Below are 15,262 nucleotides of genomic sequence, written 5' to 3'. Positions count from 1 at the left end.
ATTTATCATTTTATATTAATATTACCATGTCAAAGTGTTTAATGTCCCTTTAAGGTGTTCCAGTTAAAGCCTTGCACTTTTATTCTATTTGCAGTAACCTTTGGATAAAATGAGTCTACTACTGACTCGAGTCAAAATTAAACTTTCATGATTATGATAGAGCATGCAATGTTAAATAACGTTCCAATTTACTTCCATTAACAAAACGTGCAAAGTCTTTTTATATTTACACTTTTTGAGTCACCAGCTCCTACTTAGCATGTGCAAGATGTCACAGTATATATGTATATGCATTTGTGATTGGCTGATGGCTGTCACATGATATAGGGGGAGTGGAAATAGACATAACTTTGAAAATTGTCAGAAAAAAATCTAATGCTCATATGAAGTTCAGACATAGGGGACGATTTATCACGGCCCGAATGGAGCCTAATGCACCTTTAGGCTCGCCGGAAACAGGAGTTAAGACCTTTGCTCCTTAACTCATACCACTCCTCTGAGGTGTCGAACAGCCCAATCGTGTATGATCTGGTTGATTGACACCCCCTGCTAGCGGCTGATTGGCCGCAAATCTGCAGGGGGCGGCATTGCACAAGCAGTTAACCAGAACTGCTTGTGCGATGTTAAATGCCGACAGCGTATGCTGTCGGCATTCATCCATGTCTAGCTGACATGATCCCCTTCAGCGGATCATGTCTGCCAGACATTGATAAATCGGCGCCTATGTACTATTCTATTGTCTTTGTATCATGTATTCTTTGATTAGGCAAATCAGCTGTATTTACTGGTCCTTTAAGGTCAGGGCCCACTTCTCCTCTATTTTTACTGCTCAAGTATTGTCATTGGGCTCCATTTACGAAGCACAAGCAGACAAGTGCAGATATCTTCAAACCTGTACACTCTGAATCGCGACTAGTGCGCAGCAATACACTGCCTGCATTTAACATTGCACAAGTGTCTGCTTGTGCAATGTCGCCTCCTGCTTGGGTGCAGCCAATCGCATGCAAGCAGGGCCTGTCAATCACTCCTGTTGTAGGGGATTGCAAACTGCCAACTCAGAGCTGGCTGCTTCCTAATGACCTACTCATTACATTAAAAATTAAATACTGTTAACAAACTTGAGATATTGTGGAGATATTTTAATGTCCATAAATCAATTAGAGATCAGATGGCATATTATACATGTAAATCTTCTTCTGTACAATTTGCATTTTCTGTTACCTAAAATAAAACTATAAGAGAATACTTTTCTTTTTATTTATTTTTTCATATTACCCATTTTAAATTTTTATTATGGGTAATTTTGGCTACTAAATACTGAAAGAGAATCTCTGAATTAGTGCATGTTGAATACTAAAACATCTCTTTGTTTTTAAAACAAAAAAAATATTTAAACTAAAGCATTTTTAAAACTACAGCCATCACAGTTAGCTAATAGATTTGTACCTTGTATGAGTTTAAAACGCTAAGATAAAAGTTGAGTTCTTATTTTAGCCTTCTCAAGATTTCCTTGTGAATTTAAGAAATGCTTAACACTGTTATTTTGTTGAATAAATGTTGTCATTTAACTGTCATCTCTACAGCTTTCCTGGAGATTAGAGTGTGATTTTATAGCTTTGAAGGAACGTGCTGTTCCGTGTAAGTGAATCTATTTTTTCTTCTTTTTTCTGAACACCCCTAAGAAGCTTGTAATCGAGTGGATTAAAAAACATAATTGGAAACTAGAAAAAGATAAGAATGTGATGTACTATCTGGGGTTGTTGTGCCAAAGTAACACCAAGGCGAACAAAACACACAGGAAGAGTTGAAATCCATCCTAAGTTAATGAGTACTGAGAGGATTCTAAAATTCATCTTAAGATGGGATTGATTTAAAACAAAAGAACCATAGAAGCTTTGATATCAATCATGAGAAAGCAAAGTGCTCTTATTCAACAGAAAGAGATACCAACTGAACTTGAACTAAAAATATCATATCATTCTAATTTCTCAGTGTCCAAGATCATATAGACACTAATTAGAGTTGCCAGCTGTCCTCTGCAAACATATTGGAGACTCTGTATATTGCGGGTTAATTCCCTTTAAATGCCCCCAAAAGCCAACGATTTTGATCAAATCATATATATTTTTCTCAACCAAGCAGGCATTGTACCCCTTGGCTGCCAGCACATTCAAATATTTTTTCCTCTTTGATTGCTAGTGGTTTGATCCCTTTGGCTGCCCTTCTTACTGCTCAATATAATGTATTTTCCATTTTATGACCTTCCATATTGTCTTCAGCCTTGTGAAAATCGTGGGAATAATAGGGTTTTCTAAGAATATGTTCCATATTAATGCCACCCAGACATTAGTGAGCTGGGATCTAATTTATGTAAAGAGTGATATCCTTATGATTGTGCAAACTTCAGACCCGCTAAGCTAGCCTACACTACCACTGTGAATTTAGAATTGAGTATCTTAACTTACTAAATTCAAGATATCTGTATGTTAACTGATTACAGAAGAGGCCATATAATAATCATTTATAAGGAGTTAACATTTTTTCATAACCTTAAAGTGTAATCTTAACAGGTTGAACTGGTGATTGGCCTGTTTGCGTTGGGGAGGGAGGAACAGAGGCAATAACAGTAAGGGAATGAGTAGGTTTCTTTTTTTTTTTATAATTTACCTGCACCCACACCACCTTTCTTGTTTTTTACTAAGATTCTGCTGATTGTTCTTCTTTTATTGGTGTTTCTGCATCCCAATGTCATTTAATCAAGTTATATTGTGTTTGTAAGCTAGATAGTTATTTAGTGGCCTTGTCAGCGAATTACAGACAAGCCTGTATGTTTAGTTTACAGCGCTTCATTGTGTTCCTGGTTTTCAACTCTAAAGATAGAATATGGATAGAAAATTTAAAATGAAACTTGCGTGATTCAGATAGAGCATGTTTCTTTAGGTCACTTTTAAAAATTTAAAATCTGTTTTCAAATGTACTTTGTTCATTTGGTATCCGTTGTTAAAAAATAAAAAAAAAATGTATATATCCTACACTAGAGGGACCTAGCTGGTGATTGATGCCTGCACACATTTGTCTCTTGTGATTGGCTGACTTGATATGTTCAGCTAGCTCTCAGTAGGGCATTGCTGCTCCTACAGCAAGGGATATAAAAGGAATGAAGCAGATTTTATAATAGAAGAAAATTGGAAAGTTGTTTAAAATTGTATGCTCTGTCTGAATCCTGAAAGAAAAAAATTGGGGTTCAGGTCCTTTTTAACTCAGTTTTCAGATAGGTTTATTTTTTGCACAAAAAAGTTAACATATTGGACAAATTTAATCACTTTGTTTGTGTTATGTAAAAAATATTTCTCATAGTAAAACATTGATCTGGCCATTAAATAAGATGGCTACTACATGCTAAATAAGAACTTCTGGACAGGTATCAGAATAGTGGAAGAAGATCTCACATGTCATATCCTAGAGATAGCTGTGAACATTATTATAATTTTCAGTTATTTGTAGAGCGCCAACAGGTTCTGCAGCGCTAAAGACATGGGTCTAATAAGAAATGTGACAGTTATAAGAGACAAAGGGATAGAGGGCCCTGCCAAGAGTTTTCACTTCTACAAAGCAGCTAGGCTCATAGTTTACATGCTAAGGGGGTTCAAGGGGATAGCTAATTGAGGAGATGAGCTAAAATAGGAAAATGTTAGTGTATATTATATGTATCCATAAACAGTAGAGTCTTTAAGGATCGCTTGAAAGTTTGAAAACTAGGGGAGAGTTGTGTAGAGCTGGGCAGAGAGTTCCACAAAATAGGGGCCAGACTGGAGAAGTCTTTTAGACAGGAATGTGAGGAGGTAACAAGAGAGGAGAGAAGGAGGTCATGAGCAGAGCGAAGGGAACGGGATGGCGAGTATCTGGAAACTAGGTCAGAGATATAGGGTGGAGCATATGAGGAGTAGTGATGTCGCGAACCTAAAATTTTCGCCATTGAATTCAATAGGCAGGCGAACTTTAAAACCTACAAGGACTCTTTCTGGCCACAATAGTGATGGAAAAGTTGTTTCAAGGGTACTAACACCTGGACTGTCGCATGCTGGAGGGGGATCCCTGGCAAAACTCCCATGGAAAATTACATAGTTTATGCAGAGTCTGCTTTTAAGCCATAATGGGCCTAAATCAACTATCATTCCCAAAGTGGCTGTCTCAAAACATCCCGTAGGGTCTAAAGGAATCACAGCACCATGACCACGGAACCTGCGGGGTGGCCTGCCTCTGCCTGTCATTTTTTTTTAATTGGACACTAACATTACTATTACACAAATTGAGTGGTGACACTGTGAAAGTGGGCACAGTATACGCTGTGAGACTGACAACAACAAAAAAGACAGATGTTTTAAAAATCACAAATTGTTAATTTTTTAAAATATTACAAGTACTATGGCAACAAATATGATTGTTTGGCACTAGTTGGCAAATGGGCCTGTCTGGCACACACGCTGGGAGAAAGGAAACTGCAATTCAATGGCACTAGGAGACTGAAGAATCACAGTCAAAACAGTTATGATTAACAAAAATTCCAATCCTGTTACAATAAATATGAGTGGTGGCACTAATTGGCTAGTTGGGACTGGCACACAGGCAGGCAGGCAGGAGGAAAATGCAATTCAAGGGCACTAGTAGACTGCAGATTGACAGTCAAAACACTGATGATTGACAAATTTTGCAATACTGTTAAAAGAAATATGATTGCTAGCACTAATTGGATAGTTGGGCCTGGCACACAGGCTGGCAGGCAGTAGAAAAGTGCAATTCAATGGCACGAGCAAACTGAGGATTAAGATCAACAATCAAATTTTTTTTAATTTTAATTAGTAACTATACTGTAGACAACAATTATGATTGGTGTAAATAGTTGGCAAGATGGCCTGGCACAAAAGGCTGGCAGGCAGGAGGTAAATGCAATTCAAGGACACTAGGAGACTGATTACTGACAGTCAAAACAGTGATGATTGACAATTTTTGCAATACTGTTAAAAGAAATATGATTGCTGGCAACAAATGGCTAGGTGGGCCTGGCCCACAGCAGGCTGCAAGGCAGGAGGAAAGTGCTATTCAATGGCACCAGCAAACTGAGGATTCACAACAACTATTAACAAAAAATTTAATTTTTAATTATTAAGAATACTGTCACAACAAATATGATTGGTGTAAATATTTTTCAAGTAGGCCTGGCACACAGTCTTGCAAGGAAGTAAAAAAGTGCAATTCTAGGGCACGAGCAAACTGAGGATTAAGATCATCAACAATCAAGAATTTTTTAATTTTAATTAGTAACTATACTGTGACCAATAATTATGATTGGTGTAAATAGTTGGCAAGACGGCCTGGCACAAAAGGATGGCAGGCAGGAGGTAGATGCAATTCAAGGACACTAGGAGACTGATTACTGACAGTCAAAACAGTGATGATTGACAATTTTTGCAATACTGTTAAAAGAAATATGATTGCTGGCAATAATTGGCTAGGTGGGCCGGGCACACAGCAGGCTGCAAGGCAGGAGGAAAGTGCTATTCACTGGCACCAGCAAACTGAGGATTCACAACAACTATTAACAAAAAATTTAATTTTTAATTACTAAGAATACTGTGACAACAAATATGATTGGTGTAAATATTTTTCAAGTAGGCCTGGCACACAGGCTTGGAAGGCAGTAGAAAAGTGCAATTCTAGGGCACGAGCAAACTGAGGATTAAGATCATCAACAATCAAGAATTTTTTAATTTTAATTAGTAACTATACTGTGACCAAAAATTATGATTGGTGTAAATAGTTGGCAAGACGGCCTGGCACAAAAGGCTGGCAGGCAAGAGGTAGATGCAATTCAAGGACACTAGGAGACTGATTACTGACAGTCAAAACAGTGATGATTGACCATTTTTGCAATACTGTAAAAAGAAATATGATTGCTGGCAACAATTGGCTAGGTGGGCCTGGCTCACAGCAGGCTGCAAGGCAGCAGGAAAGTGCTATTCAATGGCACCAGCAAACTGAGGATTCTCAACAACTATTACCAACAATTTTAATTTTTAATTATTAAGAATACTGTCACAACAAATATGATTGGTGTAAATATTTTTCAAGTAGGCCTGGCACACAGGCTTGGAAGGCAGTAGAAAAGTGCAATTCTAGGGCACGAGCAAACTGAGGATTAAGATCAACAATCAAAATTTTTTTAATTTTAATTAGCAACTATACTGTCTGTGACAACAATTATGATTGGTGTAAATAGCTGGCTAGACGGCCTGGCACAAAAGGCTGGCAGTGGCAGGCAGGAGGTAAATGCAATTCAATGGCACTAGGAGACTGAATATTTGCAGTCCAAAAAATTATGATTTTTATTTTTTTTATATACTGTTACAAGAATTGTGATTGGTGCCACTAATTGGCTAGTTGGGCCTGGCACACAGGCTGGCAGATATGAGTCGTGGATGGTAGGTAGGGCAGCAATTTAACACAGTATGCTGTGTAAGTGACAAAAACACAGGCCTGATAGAAAATTAAGTTAGATTACACTAGCAAAATATTTTAAAATTTTAGATTTTAATATTAAAATTATGTTAAGAAGTGCAATGCACATATGACTCTATGAGTGGTCGCACTGGATGGCTGCTACGTAGGGCAGCAATTTACAACAGTATGCTGTGTAAGTCAGATAGACAGTTAGACACAGGCCTGATAGAAAATACAATTAGATTACACTAGCATAATGATTTAAAGACTTTTTTTTGGAAATTTTAAGAAAAAGGTTAAGCACATACATATGAGTCGTGGCTGATAGCCTTGGAAGGGCAGCTATTAAAAACAGTAGGCTCTGTAAGTCGGATACACACACGCCTGATAGAAAAAACTATTAGATTACACTAGAAAAATGATTGAAATTATTTTTTTTTGGGGGGGGAATTAAAAAAAGGTTAAACACATATGAGTCGTGGCTCATAGACTAAGGAGGGCAGCAAGTAAACACAGTAGGCTCTGTATGTCAGCAAAACACACAGGCCGGATAGAAAATTATATTAGATTACACTAGCAAACAAATTTAAACTTTTTTTTTTTTATATTAAAATTAAGGGGAAGAAGAATAGATATGAGTGCTGGGTGGCTGCCTGGCACAGACCAATTAACCAAAAGACTGAAAAAAAATGAGGTATATTAATGCTGAGTGAGCCTGACAGACACAGGCCTGATAGTAAATGTAATTAGATTACACTAGCAAAATATATATATATATATATATATATATTTAAAATAATGTTATAAACGGATATTAACACTGGTGGCTGCTGGCTGGCACATAGCAATGAACCAGAGTATATGCTGTGTGACACTGGCCTGATAGAAAATGAAAAAAAATTACACTAGAAAAATAATTACATATTTTGGTTAGTTAAATTTAAACTAATGTTGTTAGGGAGATATCAGTGGTGGCAGTAATCACAGCATATGCTGTGAGCCTTAAACACACAGCCTTAAAGCCAGGCAAATGCTAATAAAAAAAAAACGGAAAAAAAAACGGCACAAAATATAGCCCTAAAAAGGGCTTTTTGGGGTGCTGTGCTTGCAGCAGAGATGAGTGGAGTCCTTCTGGACTGTAAATACACTAGCCTAGCTATGTTTTTCCTATTAATGTCAGGAGCAAAAACACAACACGTCCTCTCATTAAGAAAGCAAGGTCGTTATGAGTCTAAAATGGCGGATTCCGAGTAGCTGGGAGGGTCTGTGAGGGAGTGTCTGATGTTGATTGGCTCTAATGTGTCAGGCGGCTGTGACATAAAGGGTAAAAGTTTCCACAATGATGACACATAGGGGCGGATCGAACATCGCCATGTGTTCGCCCACAAACGCGAACGCGAACAAGCTATATTCGCTGTGAACCGTTCGCGGGCGAACAGTTCGGGACATCACTAATGAGGAGTGATGTGTAAGGAAGATCAGCTTGGCAGAAGCATTTATTATTGATGGTAAGGGAGATAGACTGCAGCTAGGGAAGCCAAAGAGGATGGAGTTGCAATAGTGAAGGTGGGAAATGATTAGAGAGTGGATTAATGTCTTAGTTGTGTCTTGTGTGAGGAAGTGGGCAAATCTTGGAGATGTTTTTAAGGTGGATGGGGCCTGAATTTGCCAAAAACTGGATGTGAGGAGTGAGAGATCTGAGTCAAGTGTGACTCCAAGAAATCGGGCATGCAGAGTTAGGGTAATTATGTTATTATCAACCGTTAGAGAAAGTTTGGGGGTAGGGGCTTTGGAAGAAGGGGGGGGGGGGGAAATAAGGAGCTCAGTTTTAGAGAGACTTAGCTTAAAGTGAATGTAAATTTTGATGCTAAAATGCCTGTTTTTTAAAAATTTGATTAACCCCTTAGTGACCGAGGACGTGCAGGGTACGTCTGAAAAAAAAAGGCAGTTAACGCCTGACGACGTACCCTGCACGTCCTCGGCTAAAGTGAGTGCTGGAAGCGATCAAGATCGCTTCCAGGCACTTTTACAGTACTGCAGGGATGCCTCGATGTCTAGGCATCCCTGCAGTGCTGTTACGGAGTGCCGGGACCGGATTGATCACTCCCCCTTGAGTGATAACTTCCGGTTTTGCTCCACGTGGAGCCCGGCAGTGCAGCAGAGCATCGGAAGCGATCGGACACGCTTCCGATGCTCTGCTAGTGTGCTAAGTGCCTCGGTGGGTCGAGGCACTTAGTTAGTGTATAAATGAAATTAAAAAGGGGGGAAAAAAATAAAATATAAAATAAAAAATCCCCCACATATAGCCCCCCCTCCCCCATGAGGCTTCCAAAATGGCGATGCCCAGTGCATCATGGGGCCTCTGGGGGTGTCCCTAGCCTGTCTCACCATAGGGGCAAGCTAGGGTCACCCAATCTGAGCCTTCTTACAAAAAAAAAAAATAATAATAAAATCTCCCATTTGTCTGATCATGTCAATATTTGTAAATATTGACTCTGATCAGTGTGGATCTCCCTCCCTCTCCTCACTTGCTATTTTGTTGGAGAGAGAGAGAGACCTGTATTTTAGCAGAGAGAGATTTATTTCTTTTATTTGTTAAAAAATTTAAAATCCAAAGGCTCTTTTCAGAGCCATTAACCCCTAGCTTGCCAGTGATCACTATAAATCACTGGCAGTAGCACAGCTGCACTTTTTTTTGCTGTCTGTGCATTTTTTTAGGGGTTAATTTTTGTTGTTGTATTTTTTTTTAAAAACCCAAAGGCTCCTTTCAGAGCCATTTAGCTAATTTAATTTAATTTAAAGACTATTTAACCCCTAGCTTGCCAGTGATCGCTATACATCACTGGCATTAGCATAGCTGTACTTTTTTGCTGTCTGTGCATTTTTTAGGGGTTAATTTTTGTTGTTGTAATTTTTTAAAAACCCAAACGCTCCTTTCAGAGCCATTTAGCTAATTTAATTTAATTTAAAGACTATTTAACCCCTAGCTTGCCAGTGATCGCTATAAATCACTGGCATTAGCATAGCTGTACTTTTTTGCTGTCTGTGCATTTTTTTAGGGGTTAATTTTTGTTGTTGTAATTTTTTAAAAACCCAAAGGCTCCTTTCAGAGCCATTTAGCTAATTTAATTTAATTTAAAGAGTATTTAACCCCTAGCTTGCCAGTGATCACTATAAATTACTGGCATTAGCATAGCTGTACTTTTTTAAAAAAAACCCAAAGGCCATTTAGTTAATTAATTAATTTTGGTTTTCTGTGACAGATACAATAATGTCAAAGAAAACATATAGTGCTGAGGAGGCATATGCCATCCTTGCGTCAGAGTCAGATGCCTCTATGTCTGACTCAGACCCCAATTTTGACCCTGCCATATGCTCAGATACATCATTAGATGCAGTCGCAACTGATAGTGATGTATCTGTGGCTGCTAGCCCCCCTGCCAGCCCCCCTGCTAGCCCCCCTGCCAGCCCCCCTGCTAGAAGGAGGCGTGTTGCTGCCATTGCCGCTGAAGAGTGGGTAACGCCTCATCTCCAGAGGCCAGATATCCCACCCTTCACAGCAAATGCTGGCATAAATATAGATGTGGCAGGTTTTAGCCCCCAACAGTTTCTGGAGGTGTTTCTGGGTGATGATGTATTGGGGAACATTGTCGCCCAAATTAATTTATATGCCCATCAGTACCGTGCTGCAAAGCCTGAAACATATTTGGCAAAGCAGCAATGGGCCCCCATCAATGTGCCAGAATTTAAAAAATTCTGGGCATTGACTATGCTGATGGGCATCATAAAGAAACCCTCCGTTCGCTCCTACTGGAGCAGTAGCCCCATCTGCTCTACCCCCATTTTCTCCCAGAGTATGTCGAGGCAGAGGTATGAAATGATTCTTCATTTCATGCACTTCAGCGACAACAGCCTGTGCCCCCCTAGGGAGCATCCCCAATTTGACAGGCTGTATAAAATCCGCCCCCTGATTACCCACTTTTCTGCCAGGTTTGCAGAGGCTTATACACCTGGAAGGAATATATGCGTTGATGAATCCCTGATGAAGTATAAGGGAAGGCTGGGATTCAAGCAGTATATTCCTTCCAAGTGCTCCAGGTATGGGGTAAAGGTGTATAAGCTCTGTGAGAGCGAGACTGGGTATACTCAGGCCTTCCGGGTGTATGAGGGAAAGGATAGCCACCTTGACCCTCCAGGTTGCCCAGAACATATGGGAACCACTGGCAAGATTGTCTGGGACCTGATATTACCCCTAATGAACAAAGGGTATCACTTGTACTTAGACAATTTTTATACAAGTGTCCTTTTGTTCAAGCTACTGTATTGCTTTGATACAGTAGCTTGCGGTACTATTAAAAAGAACCGCAAAGGTTTCCCAGGACAACTTGTACGCACCCGGCTACGAAGGGGGGAGACCTCAGCTCTGCGCCAAGAGGAGCTGTTGGCACTTAAGTACAGAGACAAGAAGGATGTATACCTTCTTACCACCATCCACACAGAGAGGACGGTGGCGGTCTCTGTACATGGCAGAGCTGAGATCATAAGGAAGCCAGTGTGCATCAAGTCTTATAACCGGCATATGGGTGGGGTTGATCTGGCAGATCAGCTGCTGCAGCCCTACCTAATTATGCGGAAGACAAGGGCCTGGTACAAAAAGGTTGCAATTTACCTAATGCAGATTGCAACCCACAACGCTTTTTTGTTGTTCAAAAAAGCAAACCCCGGAATGAAACAGACTTTTTTACAATTTCAGCTCCAGATCATTTCGGGGATTTTGTACCATGATGCACCTGCTCCCCGGGCGGTGATGGGAGAGAGCAGAGTTGGGGCTACTCATTTTATTTTTAAAATCCTCCCTACTGCCGCAAAGCAGAGACCACAAAAAAAATGCAGAGTCTGTACCAAGAGGGGGCAGAGAAGGGACACTGTATATCACTGTCCTGATTGCCCTGGACAGCCTGGACTCTGCATTGGGGACTGCTTCAAGCGGTACCATACAATGGTCAATTTTTAAAAAATAAATACATTTGCTGTTATTTTTTTTTGTTATGTTTACTGTTAAATTTTTTGTTGTTATTTTTTTACTTTTAATGTGCCAGATTTTTACATTTCACTAATATAATTTTTTTCTAAAATGGGGCTGTTCTTTTTTTTTTTTTTTACAAAAACCCCTGTCAAACCTATGCATGGGGGACATAGGTGTTCTCAAGGTGCCTTGCAGAAAACAACCTGTAGTATTTTTTTGCACTAACTTACAACAGTCTCTCCTAAATCATAGTCAAAAAGCAATGTGTGTGTAAAAATGAAAATTGAAAAATTGCCACCATACACTTTCTCCAATTTTTTTGGCTAAAAAGCCATCAAAGCACACCATATACAATACCTTGGGGTGTCAACATTTCAAAAATATGCACATTCATGGCAATAAATAAAAGTGGGGTTTACAATAGGCCCCAAACTAAAGATAGGCCTATCAGAAGAAATACTCTCACTTAATAACTAAAATCACAAGTCATAAAATTGTAACATAACCTTCCCAAAATCCTGGCAAACCTATGCATGGGGGACATAGGTGTACTCAGGGTGCCTAGCAGAAAACAACCTGAAGTATTTTTTTGCACTAACTTACAACAGTCTCTCCTAAATCATAGTCAAAAAGCAATGTGTGTGTAAAAATGAAAATTGAAAAAATGCCACCATACACTTTCTCCAATTTTTTTGGCTAAAAAGGCATCAAAGCACACCATATACAATACCTTGGGGTGTCAACATTTCAAAAATATGCACATTCATGGCAATAAATAAAAGTGGGGTTTACAATAGGCCCCAAACTAAAGATAGGCCTATCAGAAGAAATACTCTCACTTAATAACTAAAATCACAAGTCATAAAATTGTAACATAACCTTCCCAAAATCCTGGCAAACCTATGCATGGGGGGCATAGGTGCACTCAGGGTGCCTAGCAGAAAACAACCTGAAGTTTTTTTTTGCACTAACTTACAACAGTCTCTCCTAAATCATAGTCAAAAAGCAATGTGTGTGTAAAAATGAAAATTGAAAAAATGTCACCATACACTTTCTCCAATTTTTTTAGCTAAAACAGTTACTTCAAATGCATCAAAGCACACCATATACAATACCTTGGGGTGTCAACATTTAAAAAATATGCACATTCATGGAAACAAATAAATTGGGGTATGTTAAAATACCCCCAAAAAGACAATAGGCAAAGAAAATATGTTAAATGTGAAAAAAAAAATCACAAACGCATGTTGGACATTTGGCATTACACCCCCCGAACAAGCCAAGAAACTTATGCATAGGTGGTATCACTGTACTCAGGAGATGTTGGTGAACACATATTGGGGTCTTCTTTGGCAGTAACACATAACAGGAGCTGAGAATTCATGTCTAAAGTACAATGTGTGTGAAAAATAACACACAAAAAATCACTGCCTAATAGTTTGACAAAGAATTAGTGCATGGAAAGTGTTAAAATACCAGCATTTGAAATACCCTAGGGTGTCTACTTTTCAAAAATATATGGTTTGATGGGGGTAAATTACATTTGCCAGCTTCAGAAATGTCCTACATAGGACATGGGTGCATGGGATGTGAAAATTCCAAGTTGAAAAACTGGAATGCGCCCCCTAAAAATAAGGCCTTTTAGCCCCCAGAGAACACAACACACCTATACATGGGTGGTATCACTGTACTCAGGAGATGTTGTTGAATACATATTGAGGTTTTTTTTGGCAGTAACACATAACAGGGACTGAGAATATATGCCTAAAGTACAACGTGTGTGAAAAATAACACAAAAAAAATGACTACCCAAAAGTTTGACAAAGACTAGTGGTTGAAATAGTGCATGGAAAGTGTTAAAATACCAGCATTTGAAATACCCTAGGGTGTCTACTTTTCAAAAATATATGGTTTGATGGGGGTAATTTACATTGCCCGGCTTCAGAAATGTCCCAAATAGGACATGGGTGCATGATGACAGATATGAAAATTCCAAGTTGAAAAACTGGAATGCGCCCCCTAAAAATAAGGCCTTTTAGCCCCCAGAGAACCCAACACACCTATACATGGGTGGTATCACTGTACTCAGGAGATGTTGTTGAATACATATTGAGGTTTTTTTTGGCAGTAACACATAACAGGGACTGAGAATATATGCCTAAAGTACAATGTGTGTGAAAAATAATGCAAAAAAATGACTACCTAAAAGTTTGACAAAGACTAGTGGTTGAATTAGTGCATGGAAAGTGTTAAAATACCAGCATTTGAAATACCCTAGGGTGTCTACTTTTCAAAAATATATGGTTTGATGGGGGTAATTTACATTGGCCGGCTTCAGAAATGTCCCAAATAGGACATGGGTGCATGATGACAGATATGAAAATTCCAAGTTGAAAAACTGGAATGCGCCCCCTAAAATTAAGGCCTTTTAGCCCCCAGAGAACCCGACACACCTATACATGGGTGGTATCACTGTACTCAGGAGATTTTGTTGAATACATATTGAGGTTTTTTTTGGCAGTAACACATAACAGGGACTGAGAATATATGCCTAAAGTACAATGTGTGTGAAAAATAATGCAAAAAAATGACTACCTAAAACTTTGACAAAGACTAGTGGTTGAATTAGTGCATGGAAAGTGTTAAAATACCAGCATTTGAAATACCCTAGGGTGTCTACTTTTCAAAAATATATGGTTTGATGGGGGTAATTTACATTGGCCGGCTTCAGAAATGTCCCAAATAGGACATGGGTGCATGATGACAGATGTGAAAATTCCAAGTTGAAAAACTGGAATGTGCCCCCTAAAATTAAGGCCTTTTAGCCCCCAGAGAACCTTTTAGCCCCCAGAGAACCCGACACACCTATACATGGGTGGTATCACTGTACTCAGGAGATGTTGTTGAACACATATTGAGGTGTTTTTTGGCAGTAACACATAACAGGAACTGAGAATCCATGCCTAAAGTACAATGCGTGTGAAAAATAACACACCAAAATGACTACCCAAAAGTTTGACAAAGACTGGTGGTTGAATTAGTGCATGCAAAGTGTTAAAATACCAGCATTTGAAATACCCTAGGGTGTCTACTTTTTAAAAATATATGGTTTGATGGGGGTAATTTGCATTGTCCGGCTTCAGAAATGTCCCAAATAGGACATGGGTGCATGACGACAGATGTGAAAATTCCAAGTTAAAAAACTGGAATGCGCCCCCTAAAAATAAGGCCTTTTAGCCCCCAGAGAACCCAACAGACCTATACATGGGTGGTATCACTGTACTCAGGAGATGCTGCTGAAGACATATTGGGGTGTTATTTGGCAGTAACCCTTAACGTTCTCAGTAAATGTATTCTTGAATTGCTATTTTGTCAAAAAATCACCACTTTTTTTTTTTTTCAAACTTTGGCATAGATTGGTGGTAAAATAGTTGCATGGAAAGAGTCAAAATACCCCATGTTTAATACCTTAGGTTGCGTTCTTTTAAAAAATATATATATGTGAAGGGTTAATCAGGATTTCCTGACAGATATCAGTGTTCCAATGTAACTATCGCTAATTTTTTTAAATTTTTTTTGGAAATAGCAAAGTGCTACTTGTACTTATTGCCCTATAACTTGCAAAAAAAGCAAAGAACATGTAAACATTGAGTATTTCTAAACTCAGGACAAAATTTAGAAACTATTTAGCATGGGAGTTTTTTGGTAGTTGTTGAAGTGTAGGAGATTTTGAGGGTC

This window comes from Bombina bombina, chromosome 6 (genome assembly GCF_027579735.1).
Source record: "Bombina bombina isolate aBomBom1 chromosome 6, aBomBom1.pri, whole genome shotgun sequence".
Taxonomy (NCBI): Eukaryota; Metazoa; Chordata; class Amphibia; order Anura; family Bombinatoridae; genus Bombina; species Bombina bombina.
This window is presented reverse-complemented; position numbering follows the sequence as displayed.